This window comes from Pan troglodytes, chromosome Y, assembly GCF_028858775.2.
Source record: "Pan troglodytes isolate AG18354 chromosome Y, NHGRI_mPanTro3-v2.0_pri, whole genome shotgun sequence".
NCBI lineage: Eukaryota > Metazoa > Chordata > Mammalia > Primates > Hominidae > Pan > Pan troglodytes.
In genome coordinates, this window is record NC_072422.2 from 34862421 (window position 1) to 34878078 (window position 15658).

The window sequence follows — 15658 nt, forward strand, 5'->3', positions numbered from 1 at the left end:
AGGAGGAGGAGGAGAAGGAGGAGGAGGAGAAGGAGGAGGAGGAGAAGGAGGAGTAGGAGAAGGAGGAGAAGGAGGAGGAGGAGGAGGAGAAGGAGGAGGAGGAGGAGGAGAAGGAGGAGGAGGAGGAGAAGGAGGAGGAGGAGTAGGAGGAGAAGGGGAGCAGGAGGAGAAGGAGGAGTAGGAGGAGAAGGAGGAGGAGGAGAAGGAGAAGGAGGAGGAGGAGAAGGAAGAGAAGGAGGAGTAGGAGGAAGAGGAGGAGAAGGAGCAGGAGGAGAAGGAGGAGGAGAAGGAGCAGGAGGAGGAGAAGAAGGAGGAGGAGAAGGAGGAGTAGGAGGAGGAGGAGAAGGAGGAGTAGGAGGAGGAGGAGAAGGAGGAGGAGGAGAAGGAGGAGGAGGAGAAGGAGGAGGAGGAGAAGGAGGAGGAGGAGAAGGAGGAGGAGGAGAAGGAGGAGTAGGAGAAGGAGGAGAAGGAGGAGGAGGAGAAGGAGGAGAAGGAGGAGGAGGAGAAGGAGGAGGAGGAGGAGGAGAAGGAGGAGGAGGAGTAGGAGGAGAAGGGGAGCAGGAGGAGAAGGAGGAGGAGAAGGAGGAGTAGGAGGAGAAGGAGGAGGAGGAGAAGGAGAAGGAGGAGGAGGAGAAGGAGGAGAAGGAGAAGGAGGAGGAGGAGAAGGAGGAGGAGGAGGAGAAGGAGGAGGAGGAGAAGGAGGAGGAGGAGAAGGAGGAGGAGGAGGAGAAGGAGGAGGAGGAGAAGGAGGAGGAGGAGAAGGAGGAGGAGGAGGAGAAGGAGGAGGAGGAGAAGGAGGAGGAGGAGGAGAAGGAGGAGGAGGAGAAGGAGGAGGAGGAGAAGGAGGAGGAGGAGAAGGAGGAGGAGAAGGAGGAGGAGGAGAAGGAGGAGGAGGAGGAAGAAGGAGGAGGAGGAGGAGAAGGAGGAGGAGGAGAAGGAGGAGGAGGAGAAGGAGGAGGAGGAGAAGGAGGAGGAGGAGAAGGAGGAGGAGGAGAAGGAGGAGGAGGAGAAGGAGGAGGAGGAGAAGGAGGAGGAGGAGGAAGAAGGAGGAGGAGGAGAAGGAGGAGGAGGAGAAGGAAGAGAAGGAGGAGTAGGAGGAAGAGGAGGGGATGGAGCAGGAGGAGAAGGAGGAGGAGAAGGAGGAGGAGGAGAAGGAGGAGGAGGAGAAGGAGGAGGAGCAGGAGAAGGAGCAGGAGGAGGAGAAAAGAAGCTACTCGGTATGATTCTACAAATGGTGGATCCATGTCGATATACTTCTATCCAAGCCCATAAGGAAGAAGAAGAAAAAGGAGGAGGAGAAGGAGGAGGAAGAAGAAGAAGAAGGGGAAGGAGAAGAAGAAGAAAGAAGAGAAGAAGAAGGAGGAGGAGGAAGAGGAGGAAGGGGGGAGAAGGAGGAGGAAGAAGAGAAGGAGGAGGAGCTACAAACTCAACCAATTGTCAACCAGAAAATGTTTAAATTCATTTATAGCCTGGAAGCCCCCACTTTGAGTTGTCCCGCCTTTATGGACCAAACTAATGTATTTCTTTTCTTCTTCTTCTTCTTTTTTTTTTTTTGAGACGGAGTTTCACTCTTGTCGCCCAGGCTGTGCAGTGGTGCAGTGTCGGCTCACTGCGACCTCCGCTTCCCGGGTTCAAGCGATGCTCCTGTCTCAGCCTCCCAAGTAGCTGGGATTATAGGCGCCCGCCATTATGCCAGGCTAATTTTGCATTTTTAGTAGAGACGCTGTTTTGCCATGTTGGCCGGGCTGGGCTCGAACTCCTGACCTCAGATGATCTGCCTGCCTCAGCTTCTCAAACTGCTGGAATTACAGGCATGAACCACTGCACCCGGCCTTTGTAGCATCTTTAGTTCAAGCATCTGCACCTGGTGGGACCCATCTGTCCACCCTGAGGTTCCTGCTCCAAACCTCCTCTCTGAAAGATTGCGTCTCTCGGCTGGGCACAGTGGCTCACGCCTGTAATCCCAGCACTTTGGGAGGCCAAGGCAGGCGGATCGCCTGACGTCAGGAGTTCGGGACCAGCTTGGCTAATACGGTGAAACCTCGTCTATACTAGAAATACAAAAATTAGCCGGGTGGGGTAGTGGGCGCCTGTAATCCCAGCTACTCGGGAGGCTGAGGCAGGAGAATCGCTTGAACCCAGGAGGTGGAGGCTGCAGTGAGCCGAGATCGCGCCACTGCCCTCCAGCCTGGGTGACAGAGGGAGATTCTGTCTCAAGGAAAAGCAAACAAACAAACAAAAAAAACGGCTGTGTCTCTCAGACCGTTCCTCTGCAAGAGGAACCTTGCTTGCTAAGAGGAAGTAAAAGCATGTAGGCCACACCTGTTTCTTCTTCTCCTGTCCCTGCCCCCCCACTCATCTGTAGCCCACATGACAGGGATGTGGCCGCTTCCCCCACTGGACTGCGGCACCCCGCTTCTTGGAGCCTGCTTCTGGGTCTTGCACGTGTTTCTGGGCACTGGACAGACTCTTCTGTGGCACCCTAGAGATGCACGTTCTGTCTGGGTGGGCCTGACCTTGAGATTCAGATACAACTCCCCAGGTGGTGGTAACAGGTGTAGAAGTCCTGTTCCTTGAGACTGGCCCCCTCTGCTGAGTCACTAAATGTTGAGATTCAGACACAACTCCCCAGGTGGTGGTAACAGGTGTAGAACTCTTGTTCCGTGAGACTGGCCCCCTCTGCTGAGTCACTAAATGTTGAGATTCAGACACAACTCCCCAGGTGGTGGTAACAGGTGTAGAACTCTTGTTCCGTGAGACTGGCCCCCTCTGCTGAGTCACTAAATGTTTGGGATATTTGTGTACTTCTCTTGCACTAGTTATTATTATTAATTATTATTATTATTTTGTAGACGGTCTTGCTCTGTCGCCCAGGCTGGAGTGCAATGGCACGATCTCGGCTCACTGCAACCTCCGCCTCCCAGCTTAAAGCGATCCTCCTGCCTCAGCCTCCTGAGTAGCTGGGATTACAGGCGCCTGCCACCATGCCCGGCTAATTTTTGTATTTTTAGTAGAGATGGGGTTTCACCATGTTGGCCAGGCTGGTCTCAAACTCCTGATCTCAAGTGATCCCCCTGCCTCGGCCTCCCAAAGTGATGGGATGACAGGTGTGAGCCACTGTACGTACGGCCTTCTTGGTTGACTTATTTATTTATTTTTTGGAGATGGAGTCTCACTCTGTCACCCAGGCTGGAGTACAGTGGCGCCATCTCGGCTCACTGCAACCTCTGTCTCCTAGGTTCAAGTGATTCTACTTCCTCAGCCTCCGAGTAGCTGGGACTACAGGCACGCACCAACACGCCTGGCTAATTTTTGTATTTTTAGTAGAGATGGGGTTTCACCATGTTGGCCAGGCTGGTCTCGAACTCCTGACCTCAGGTGATCCACCTGCCTCAGGCTCCCAAAGTGCTGGGATTATAGGCATGAGCCACTGCGCCTGGCCTCTGGAGTACCTAGTCTTTCACTATTTTACTTTCATAATAAACTTGCTCGCCCTGAAATTTATTTTTTTTTTTTTTGAGACTGAGTCTCATTCTGTCGCCCAGGCTGGAGTGCAGTGGTGCCATCTCGGCTCACTGCAACCTCCGTCTCCCAAGTTGAAGCAATTCTACTGCCTCAGCCTCCGAGTAGCTGGGACTACAGGCACACACCAACATGCCTGGCTAATTTTTGTATTTTTAGTAGAGATGGGGTTTCACCATGTTGGTCAGGCTGGTCTCGAACTCCTGACCTCAGGTGATCTGCCCACCTCGACCTCCCAAAGTGCTGGGATTACAGGCATGAGCCACGGCGCCCGGCCTCTGGAGTAGCTATTCTTTCACTGTTTTACTTTTGTAATAAATTTGCTTTGGCTTTCAACTGCTGACTCACCCCGAATTTTTTTTTTTTTTTTGAGATGGACTCACTCTATCGCCCAAGCTGGAGTGTAGTGGCATGATCTCCACTCACTGCAAGCATCGCCTCCCGGGTTCACGCCATTCTCTTGCCTCTGTCTCCCGAGTAGCTGAGACTACAGGCACGCACCACCACACCTGGCTAATTTTTGTATTTTTAGTAGAGATGGGGTTTCACCATGTTGGTCAGGCTGGTCTCGAACTCCTGACCTCGTGATCCGCCCGCCTCTGCCTCCCAAGGTGCTGGGATTACAGGTGTGAGCCACAGCGCCTGGCCGCCCTGAATTCTTTCTTGCGTGAGATCCAAGAACCCCCTCTTGGGGGCTGGATCCGAACCCCTTTCCTGTAACACAAGCACCCTTCGTTTATGCTTTAAGAGAACCATGAGATGGGGCAGGAAGGGGTTATAACGAGCGACTTCTAAGCTTTCTGTCATTTCTTCACCTCCTTTCCCTGTCTTCTCAGCTACTGCGTAAGCTTTATTTATTTATTTAGAGACGGAGCCTCGCTCTGTCTCCCAGGCTGGAGTGCAGTGGCGCGATCTCAGCTCACTGCAACCTCCGCCTCCTGGGTTCAAGTGGTCCTCCTGCCTCAGCCTCCCGAGTAGCTGGGATTACAGGCATGCACCACCACGCCCAGCTAATTTTTGTATTTTTAGTAGAGACAGCATTTCACCATGTTGGCCAGGATGGTCTCGATCTCCTGACCTTGTGATCCACCTGCCTCGGCCTCCCAAAGGTCTGGGATTGCAGGCGTGAGCCACCACACCTGTCTGCTACTGTGTATGCTTTCTAGGAGGCCAGGATATGCCTCCCCAGACAAGACTGTGGGAAATCAGTATATGCCACTTTAAAATACATTTCACCCCAAAATATATTTACTTGACATATTTTGAAATGGTCCTGCAAAACTGTCTGTTGGCTGGCCACAGAGGCTCACGCCTGCAATCCCAGCACTTTGAGAGGCTCAGGTGGGTGGATCACTTGAGGACAGGAGTTCAAGACCAGCCTGGACAATACGGTGAAACCCTCTCTCTACTAAAAATACAAAAACTAGCCGGGTGTGATGGCGGGCGCCTGTACTCCCAGCTACTCGCGAGGCTGAGGCAGGAGAATCACTGGAACTCGGGAGGCAGAGGTTGCCGTGAGCCAAGATCATGCCACTGCTCTCCAGCCCAGGCAACAGAGGAAGACTCCGTCTCCAAAAATTAAAAATAAATAATAAATAAATATATAAATATATAAACAAACATAAAACCAAGCTGCTGGCTGGGTGAGGTGGCTCACGGCTGTAATCCCAGTACTTCTGGAGGCTGAGGCAGGCAGATCATGTGAGGTCAGGAGTTCGAGACCAGCCTGGCCAACATAGTGAAACCCTGTGTCTACTGAAAAACAAAAACAAACAAACAAACAAACAAAATTTAGCCAGGCGTGGTGGCGTACCTCTGTAATGCCAGCTACCTGGGAGGCTGAGGCGGGAGAATTACTCCAACTCCGGAGGCAGAGGTTGCAGTGAGCTGAGATCGCTCCACTGCACTCCAGCCTGGGCGACAGAGTGAGACTCTGTCACAAAAAATAAAACAAATAAAATAAAACAGCCAGACACGGTGGCTCACGCCTGTAATCCCAGCACTTTGGGAGGCTGAGGTGAGCAGATCATGTGAGGTCACAAGTTTGAGACCAGCCTGGCCAACATGGTGAAACCCCGTCGCTACTAAAAATACAAAAATTGGCCGGGTGTGGTGGCTCACGCCTGTAATCCCAACACTTTGGGGGGCTGAGGCGGGCGGATCACGAAGTCAGGAGATCGAGACCATCCTGGCTAACACGGTGAAACCCCTTCTCTACTAAAAATACAAAAAAATAGCTGGGCGTGGTGGTGGGCGCCTGTAGTCCCAGCTACTCGGGAGGCTGAGGCAGGAGAATGGCGTGAACCCGGGAGGCGGAGGTTGCAGTGAGCCGAGATCGCGCCACTGCACTCCAGCCTAACAGACTGAGCAAGGCTTCATCTCAAAATAAATAAATAAATAAATAAAATAAAATAAAGTAAAATAAGTAAACAAACAAAAACATATAAAACCAAACTGCCGCTCAACCAGCTTGGATACGTGTTCTCAGGATCTCTTTACACTATTTTCCCTGGGCCTTCTTGCTCACTCATATTTGGCTCAGAATAAATCTCTTTAAATATTTTGCAGTGTTTGGGACGGACTGTCGCTCTGTTGCCCAGGCTGGAGTGCAGTGGCACGATCTTGGCTCACTGCAACCTACGCCTCCTGGGTTCAAGCGATTCTCCTGCCTCGGCCTGAGGAGTAGCTGGGACTAGAGGCACCTGCCACTACACCCAGCTAATTTTTGTATTTTTAGCAGAGATGGGGTTTCACCATGTTGGCCAGGCTGGTCTGGAACTCCTGACCTGATGATCCCCCCGCCTCAGCCTCCCACAGTGCTGGGATTACAGGCTTGAGCCACTGCGCCTGGCCGGCTCTTTTTTTTTTTTTGACAGGTTCATGCGTCTCTTCTGCCTGGAGACCCTTCAGGAGGATGTGCCTTGTCACGCTGTTTCAGGAGGATGTGTACTGTCTCGGAGGGAACGTGACATGTTAAATTTGTCATAGGTCAGACAGTTCCTCATTCAGATTCTTCTGCCCTGAGTTCTCACTTCTATCCTGGTTCATCATTACGGAGCAAAACATTTCAGTTCTTTAGACTTCACTTAAAAAAAAGAAAATCCCCAACCACATTACCGACAGGCCGAAGGAAGCACGTACAGGGTTCTACGCAAACATCGCCGCTTCTCGGATCTGCTGTCTCCACGGATTTTCCTGCTGTAAACTGTGAAAGGTAAATAAGTCTCAGGACCCCAAAATCATGAAAGGTTATAGTGGAAACTGTCTTAGGCAAACCTGCCTCGCATTTTATTCGTAAATAAGGTACTACAAAGGTTTTAAAAATTACATACTGGGGCTGGGCGCCATGGCTCACGCCTATAATCCCAGCACTTTGGGAGGCCAAGGCTGGTGGATCACCTGAGGCCAGGAGTTTGAGACCAGCCTGGCCAACGTGGAGAAACCCTTTCTCTGCTAAAAATACAAAAATTAGTTGGGCATGGTAGTGCATGCCTGTAATCCCAGCTACTCAGGAGGCTGAGGCAGTAGAATTGCTTGAACCTGGGAGGCGGAAGTTGCAGTGAGCTGAGATCGTGCCATTGCACTCCAGCCTGGGTGACAGAGAGAGACTCCATCTCAAAAAACAACACAAAACAAAACAAAAAAAGAACTACATATCTCCCTCACAATCTGGCCACAAGGAAATCCTTGGAGACAAAGGACAAACAGATTTCAAAGTCTGATTGTTTCCTCTCCCCTACCTTTTTTTTTTTTTTTACTAAGAGTTTCGCTCTGTTGCCCAGGCTGGAGTGTAGTGGCGTGATCTCCACTCACTGCAACCTCCGCCTGGGAGATTTAACCGATTCTCCTGCCTCAGCCTCCTGAGTAGCTGGGATTACAGGCACCCACCACCACACCACACCTGGCTAATTTTTGTATTTTCAGTAGAGACGGGGTTCCACTATGTTGGCCAGGCTGGTCTCGAACGCCTGACCTCAGGTGATCCACCTGACTCGGACTCCTGAAGAGCTGGAATTACAGGGGTGAGCCACTGCGCCTAGCTCCTCTGCCCTATTGTTCATGTAAAAATGCAGATTTAGGGCTGGGCGCGGTGGCTCATGCCTGTCATCCCAGCACTTTGGGAGGCCGAGATGGGCAGATCACGAGGTCAGGAGATCGAGACCATCCTGGCTAACAGGGTGAAACCCCGTCTCTACTAAAAATACAAAAAAATTAGCTGGGCATGGTGGTGGGCGCCTGTAGTCCCAGCTACTCAGGAGGTTGAGGCAGGAGAATAGCTTGAACCCAGGAGGCGGAGGTTGCAGTGAGCCAAGATCGCACGACTGCACTCCAGCCTGGGCAACAGAGCGAGACTCTGTCTCAAAAAAAAAAAAAAAAAAAAAAAAAAAAATGCAGATTTACTGAGCCAGGCTAAACTGTGTATTCTGTGGAAAACTGATCAAGGACTCGAATGAAACCTTTTGTCACTTAGGGCCTTACCGGACATCATCAATGCATATCTTACACGTATTGATTGATGTCTCATATATCCCTAAAATGTATAAAAGCGGCCGGGTGCAGTGGCTCATGCCTGTCATCCCAGCACTTTGGGAGGCCGAGGCAGGTGGATCACTTGAGGCCAGGAGTTCGAGAACAGCCTGGCCAACATGGTGAAACCCTGTCTCTACTGAAAATACAAAAATTAGCCGGGCACGGTGGCAGGTGACTGTAATCTCAGCTACTCGGGAGGTTGAGGCAGGAGAATCGCTTGAACCTGGGTGACGGAGGTTGCAGTGAGCCGAGATCACAGCACTGCACTCCAGCCTTGGCTACAGAACGAGACTGTCTCCAAAAAAAAAAAAAAAAAAAAAAAAAATACAAAAATGAGCTGCGTGTGGTGGTCCATGCCTGTAATCCCAGTGACTCAGGAGGCTGAGGCAGGAGAATCGTTTGAACCCGGGAGGCAGAGGTTGCAGTGAGAGTGAGCCGAAGATCGCACCACTGCACTCCAGCCTGGGTGACAGAGCAAGACTGGATCTCAAAAAAGAAAAAAAAAAAAAAAAAAAAAAAGGCCGGGCACAGTGGCTCACGCCTGTCATCCCAGCACTTTGGGAGGCCGAGGCAGGTGGATCACTTAAGGTCAGAAGTTGAAGAACAGCCTGGCCAAGATGGTGAAACCCCGTCTCTACTAAAAATAGAAAAATTAGCTGGGCGTGGTGGTGAGCGCCTGTAATCCCAGTGACTCGAGAGCCTGAGGCAGGAGAATCATTTGAACCTGGGACGCAGAGGTTGCAGTGAGAGTGAGCTGAGATGGCACCCCTGCACTCCAGCCTGGGTGACAGAGCAAGACTGGATCTCAAAAAAAAAAAAAAAAGAAAAAAAAAAAGGCCGGACGCAGTAGCTCAAGCCCGTCATCCCAGCACTTTGGGAGGCCGAGGCAGGTGGATCATTTAAGGCCAGGAGTTCGAGACCATCCTGGCCAACATGGTGAAACGCCGTCTCTACTAAAAATACAAAAATTAGCTGGGCGCATTAGTGGGTGCCTATAATCCCAGCTACTCGGAAGGCTGAGGCAGGAGAATCGCTTGAACACGGGAGGCGGAGGTTACAGTGATAGTGAGCTGAGATTGCACCATTGCACTGCAGCCTGGGTGACAGAACAAGACTGGATCCCCAGCTCCCTCCCCCCCCCCAAAAAAATGTATGAAAGCAAATTGTGCCCTGTGTATCCACAGCACCTGTCATCGCGATTTCCTGAGGCTCTGTCATGGGCAGGCGTCCTTAACCTCGGCAAAATGAACTTTCTAAATGGACTGAGACCTGTCTCAGATACCTCTTTTTTGGTTTACAGGACATTTTGCACTCACGGAAAATTATGCAACATCTTTGCGTTTTGTCTGTACCGCTTATACTTTTTTCTCTTCTTCTTTTTTGTGTTTATAGAATGAGTTTTCTTTCCCCTTTCTGGAAATTTTCGGCTGATCCTAAAATAGAGGCCGCCAAGCTTCCTTCTCAGATTCAAAGCAAGAATGATGGAGAGTGAGGGAAATCATGATATTTTACCCCAACACAGGGCTCCGTGGTATAACAAGGATTTTTAATGAAAAACCCTTTCATGCCGGGCGCGGTGACTCACGCCTGTCATCCCAGCACTTTGGGAGGCCGAGGAGGGCAGATCATGAGGTCAGGAGATCGAGACCATCCTGGCAAACACAGTGAAACCCCATCTCTACTAAAAAAAAAAAAAAAAATACAAAAAAAAAAAATTAGCTGGGCGTGGTGGCGGGCGCCTGTAGTCCCAGCTACTCAGGAGACTGAGGCAGGAGAATCACTTGAACCTGGGAAGCAGAGGCTGCAGTGAGCCAAGATTATGCCCCTGTACTCCAGCCGGGAGCAGTGGTTCACGCCTATAATCCCAGCACTTTGGGAGGCCGAGGCGGTTGGATCACCTGAGGTCAGGAGTTCAAGACCAGCCTGGCCATCACAGTGAAACCCCATCTCTACTAAAAAAAAAACAAAAAAGTAAAAACAGTTATCTGGGCACGATGGCTCATGCATATTATGCCAGCTATTTGGAAGGCTGAGGAGGCAGGAGAATCGCTTGAACCTAGAAGACGGAGGTTGCAGGGAGCCAAGATTGCACCACTGCACTCCAGCCTTGGAAACAGAATGAGACCATCTTAACACACAAAAAAAAAATACAGCTAAGAAACATATTTTGGGGCAACATATGTTGTTTTTTTCTCTGTCTTGTAACGTTTGCCAGAGTCAGGTTGGAAAGTAAGTCACGATATACCGGGTTCAATAAATCCCATTTGATGAGAATTTATGGTTTGTAGGGCTTGCCTCCTCAGACCTCTTAGATAGGAATTTGGGCAAGATGAAAAAAGTCAGAGGCCCGGTGTGGTGGCTGGTGCCTATAATCCCAGCACTTTGGGAGGCTGAGGCGTGTGGATCACTTGAGGTCAGGAGTTTGAGACCAGCCTGGCCAACCTGGTGAAATGTTGTCTCTACTAAAAACACAAAAATTACTCAGGCAGTAGTGGTACGTGCCTGTAATCTCAGCTACTTGGGAGGCTGAGGCAGGAGAATTGCTTGACCTTGGGAGGCAGAGGCTGTGGTGAGCTGAGATTGTGCCACTCCAGTCTGGGTGACAGAGTGAGACTCCATCTAAAAAAAAAAAGAAAAAAGAAAGAAAAAAAAAAAAGAAAAAGAAGAAGCTAGGTGCAGTGGCTCATGCGTATAATCCCAGCACTTTGGGAGGCCGAGGCGGTTGGATCACCTGAGGTCAGGAGTTCAAGACCAGCCTGGCCAACATGGTGAAACCCCATCTCTACTAAAAATACAAAGAAAATTAGCAGGGCATGGTGGCAGGTGCCTGTAGTCCCAGCTACTCAGGAGGCTGAGGTGGGAGAATCGCTTGAACCCAGGAGGTGGAGGTTGCAGTAAGCTGAGATCGCACCACTGCGCTCCAGCCTGGGCGGCAGAGTGAGATGCCGTCTCAAAAAAATAAAATAAAATAAAATAAAAAAGAATAAAGAAAAAAATCAGAGTTCAGTCCCCAGTAGAAATTATATATTGCTCCTCAATAGAATTCCTCTTTCCCCCCAACCCTATAACCTTTTTTTTTTGTACCAGGATGCAATTCCCTATCCTTTCTGTAGTCTCAATGTGGTGTACTAGCTTCTGAACCTTATTGTGGGGTGGAGTCCTCATTCTGAAGAATCTGGTGTATGCACATTCTATCAATGTGTAAATCTGGCTGGGTACAGTGGTTCACGCCTCTAATCCTAGCACACTGGGAGGCCGAGGGAGGCGGATCACCTGAGGTCAGGTGTTCGAGACCAGCCTGACCAATATGGAACAACCCTGTCTCTACTAAAAATAGAAAAATTAGCCAGGCATGGCAGCACACGCCTGTAATCCCAGCTACTGGAGAGGCTGAGGCAGGAGAATCAGTTGAACCTGGAAGGTGGAGGTTGCAGTGAGCCGAGATCATGCCACTGCACTCCAGCCTCGGTGACAGAGCGACACTCCGTCTCAAAAAAAAAAAAAAGAAAAATAAAGTGCATGTCTTTTCTCTTATTAATCAATCTGCCTCATGTCTGTCATCTACAGCAAACCTATAGGGGACCAAGAGCTTTCAGCCCTCGAGAAGAGTTTCTCGAGTTTAAACCAAAAATCTAAAGAGTGAAATCCGGCCGGGTTCGGTGGTTCATGTCTGTAATCCCAGCCCTTTAGGAGGCCAAGGTGAGCGGATCATTTGAAGTCAGGAGTTCCAGACCAGCCTGGCCAACATGGTGAAACACCATCCCTACTAAAAATACAAAAATTAGCTGGGTGTGGTGGTGGGCGCCTGTAATCCCAGCTACTCAGGAGGCTGAGGCAGGAGAATCACTTGAACCCGGGAGGCGGAGGTTACAGTGAGCCGAGATCGCGCCACTGCACTCCAGCCTGGGCGACAGAGCAAGACGCTGTCTCCAAAAAAATAAATAAATAAATACAAAAATTAGCTGGGCATGGTGGCACGTGCCTGTAATCCCAGCTACTTGGGAGGCTGAGGCAGGAGAATCGCTTGAACCCAGGAGGCGGAGGTTGCCGTGAGCAGAGATCGCGCCACTGCCCTCCAGCCTGGGCGACAGCACGAGACTCTGTCTCAACAAAAAGAGTGAAATGTGATTTCGCACACCTATAAAACGTGCAACAAGCTGTCCAAATCCAGACTCTTAGTACCCCAATCTGGGTGGTAACTTAAGATGCCTCATTTCTGTCTTTTTTAAAATTTGTAATAACTTAATCTTTTTTGTATACACGAGGGACGGGGGAATCTTACGATGTTGCCCGGGCTGGTCTGGAATTGCTGTGGCCTCAAGCAATCCTCAGTCACCTCAGCCTTCCAAAATATTGGGATTACGGGCGTGCGCCACCACGCCCAGCCTTAAATGTTCCATTTATTTATTTATTTATTTTGAGACGGAGTCTCACTCTGTCACCCAGGCTGGAGTGCAGTGGTGCGATCTCAGCTCACTGCAACCTCCGCCTCCCGGGTTCATGCGATTCTCCTGCCTCAGCCTCCCAAGTAGCTGGGATTACAGGCGCCCGCCACCACGCCCCGGCTAATTTTGGGTATTTTTAGTAGAGATGGGGTTTCTCCATGTTGGCCAGGCTGGTCTCGAACTCCTGACCTTAGGTGATCCGCCCACCTCGGCCTCCCAAAGTCCTGGGATTACACCACGCCTGGCTTAGAGGGACTCCATCTTGAATAGGGGCTGGGAACAAGGAGGCTGGGACAGGCTGGGCAGCATTCCCTGGAGGTCAGACATTCCCAACGACGCAAGATATGTGAACAGATCGATACTGTTTACTAGACAGACCCAGGACTGAACAGACACAGAAACCTCCTGATGTGTTGATATCTTCAGAACAAAAGCTTTCCTAGTGTGAGAATCCGTTTTGCTTTAAAAATGATAATATTGGGCCAGGCGCGGTGGCCCACACCTGTCATCCCACCACTTTGGGAGGCTGAGGCAGGAAGACAGATTGAGTCTAGGAGTTCAAGACCAGCCCGGGAAACACAGTGAAACCCTCGTCCCTACAAAAATACAAATATTTGCCAGGAATGGTGGCATTTGCCTTTGACCCAGCTACTGGGGAGGCAGAGATGGGAGGATTGCTTGAGCCCAGGAATTCAAGACAGCAGTCAGCTGTGATTGCACCACTGCCCTCCAGCCTGGGTGACACAGCCAGATGATCTCAAAATAATAATAATAATAAAAAATATATAATATGTATATATACAATATTGATTACTGCAAAAGATAGTCATGACAAAGATGAATCCTTTATCAGACACCCTTGTAGTGGAGCATCTCTCCCCACGATTTTTTTCTTTTAGTTATCTTTTTTTGGGGACAGAGTTTTGCTCTTGTTGCCCAGGCTGGAGTGCAATGGTGCGATCTGGGCTCACTGCAACCTCCACCTCCCAGGTTCAAGCGATTCTTCTGCCTCAGCCTCCCGAGTAGCTGGGATTACAGGCACACACTGCCACACCTAGCTAATTTTTTCTATTTTTAATAAAGGTGTGGTTTTGCCATGTTGGCCAAGCTGATCTCGAACTCCTGAGCTCAGGTGATCCGCCCGCCTCAGCCTCCAAAAGTGTTGGGATTACAGGCATGAGCCACCGTGCCCGGCCCCCCTTTACTATCTTAATAAGCTTGCTTTCAGTTTGCAATGTGAACTTGCCTCCAGTTCTTTCTTGGGCAAGATCCCAGAACCCTTTCTTGAAGTCTGGATCAGGACCCCTTTCTAGTAACTACTAACACCATCACACTCCCTCCCCCTTTCAGCTCTGTGTTCATCTCTTTTCCTCTCTTTTTTTTTTTTTTGAGATAGAGTCTCGCTCTTGTTGCCTAGGCTGGAGTGCAGTGGTGCAATCTCAGCTCACTGCAAGCTCTGCCTCCCGGGTTCAAAGGATTCTCCTGCCTCAGCCTCCTGAGTAGATGGGATTACAGGTGCCCACCACCACGCCCGGCTAATTTTGTATTTTTAGTAGAGACGGGGTTTCTCCATGTTGGCCAGGCTGGTCTCGAACTCCTGACCTCAGATGATCCGCCCGCCTCGGTCTGCCAAAGTGCTGGGATGACAGGCGTGAGCCACCACGCCCGGCCGCGTTCATCTCTCGAAACGGCTTCCGGATGCCACAGATAGCTATGAATTCACGTAATAATTCCGTGCTAGATACTACACCCCAACGCCCTGTAGCTTAGCAATGTACAGCCAATCATTAATCAATTGTTTTTTTCTGTAAACCAACGAGAATTCCCAGCAAACAGCTTCACAGAAGCCCCTCCCTGTCCTGCAACAACACCTCCCTCTTTTTATTTTATTTTTTTAATTTTGCCTTTAAAAACCTGCATATAACAAAGGCAGAAGACAACTCATATGCAAGGTTCCTTGGCTCTCAGTCTTCTGGGCCGCTGTCCCCACTTCGGCTCGAGTCAACGTTTGAAATCTTATGTTACAGTTCAGGCTCTTTCTTTTCTATCGACAGACACAGCAGAAACATGTACCCGGGTGACTCGACATGCTCAAAGACCCCAGAAGGAAAGAACTTAGCTTACCCCCACGGCATCCGCTTCCTCTCCTTCCACCTGCCTTTCTTCTCTCGGAGACTCCCGCTTCTCAGCAGCTCCTTTCAGAGTTCCTCTGTGTCATCATACCCTCCCTGCCCCTCCCTCCCCAGCTTCCTCATTTCATAGGATTGGGAAACCTGTAACTGCTCCGTGAGTTCATTGGCTCCTGACCTCAGCTCCAAAGACCGGCCCGTGGAACAGCTCAAGTGTGAGTCCCACACACATCTACACACACACACCTGCACACACGTATGTCTGCACACATATCTGCACACGGAGACCTGCACACGCACACATCCCCACACGCCTGCACACACGTGTACACACACTCCTGCACACATGCTTGCACGCGCGTGCATGTTTGCACACACATCTGCACACACAGACCTGCACACACATATCCCCACACACCTGCACACAGTGCGCACGGGTGTACACACAGCTACACACACATCTGCACACACACCTGCACAGACATGCATGTCTGCACACACAACTGCACACACAGACCTGCACACACACATCCCCACACACCTGCACACAGTGCACATGGGCATACACACAGCTACACACACATCTGCACAAACAAGCACACTGGCACAGTCCTGCACACACACCTGCACAGACATACATGTCTGCACACACATCTGCACACACAGACCTGCACACTCACACATCCCCAATCTCCTGCACGCACACGCATGTCTGCACACACAGACGTGCACACACATCCCCACACACCTGCACACAATGCACATGTGCATACACACAACTACACACACATCTGCACACACACCTGCACACACATCTGTACACACACACCTCCATACACATGCATGTCTGCACACACAGACCTGCACACACACATCCCCACACACCTGCACACAATGCACATGTGCATACACACAACTACACACACATCTGCACACACACCTGCACACACATCTGTACACACACACACCTCCATACACATGCATGTCTGCACACACAGACCTGCACACACACATCCCCACACACCTGCACAC

The 15658-nt window shown here is 50.4% G+C and overlaps 1 protein-coding gene across 9 annotated transcripts in view; it reads right to left on the reverse strand.

The window, feature by feature from the left end:
* LOC746936 (colony stimulating factor 2 receptor subunit alpha) overlaps window positions 1–15658 on the reverse strand; it is a 64764-nt gene that overhangs the window by 45735 nt on the left and 3371 nt on the right. For 2 of the 9 annotated variants that reach the window (XM_063805040.1, XM_063805042.1), the window contains exons 1-2: window positions 14622–14723; window positions 6664–6727 (exon numbers count right to left, since the gene is read on the reverse strand). The gene's annotated coding sequence lies outside the window, so the exon portion shown is untranslated. Of the gene's footprint in view, window positions 1–6639; window positions 6728–14621; window positions 14726–15658 lie in introns of those variants that run through there. The other 7 variants (XM_063805038.1, XM_063805039.1, XR_010154983.1 and 4 more) reach the window with 6 other exon arrangements.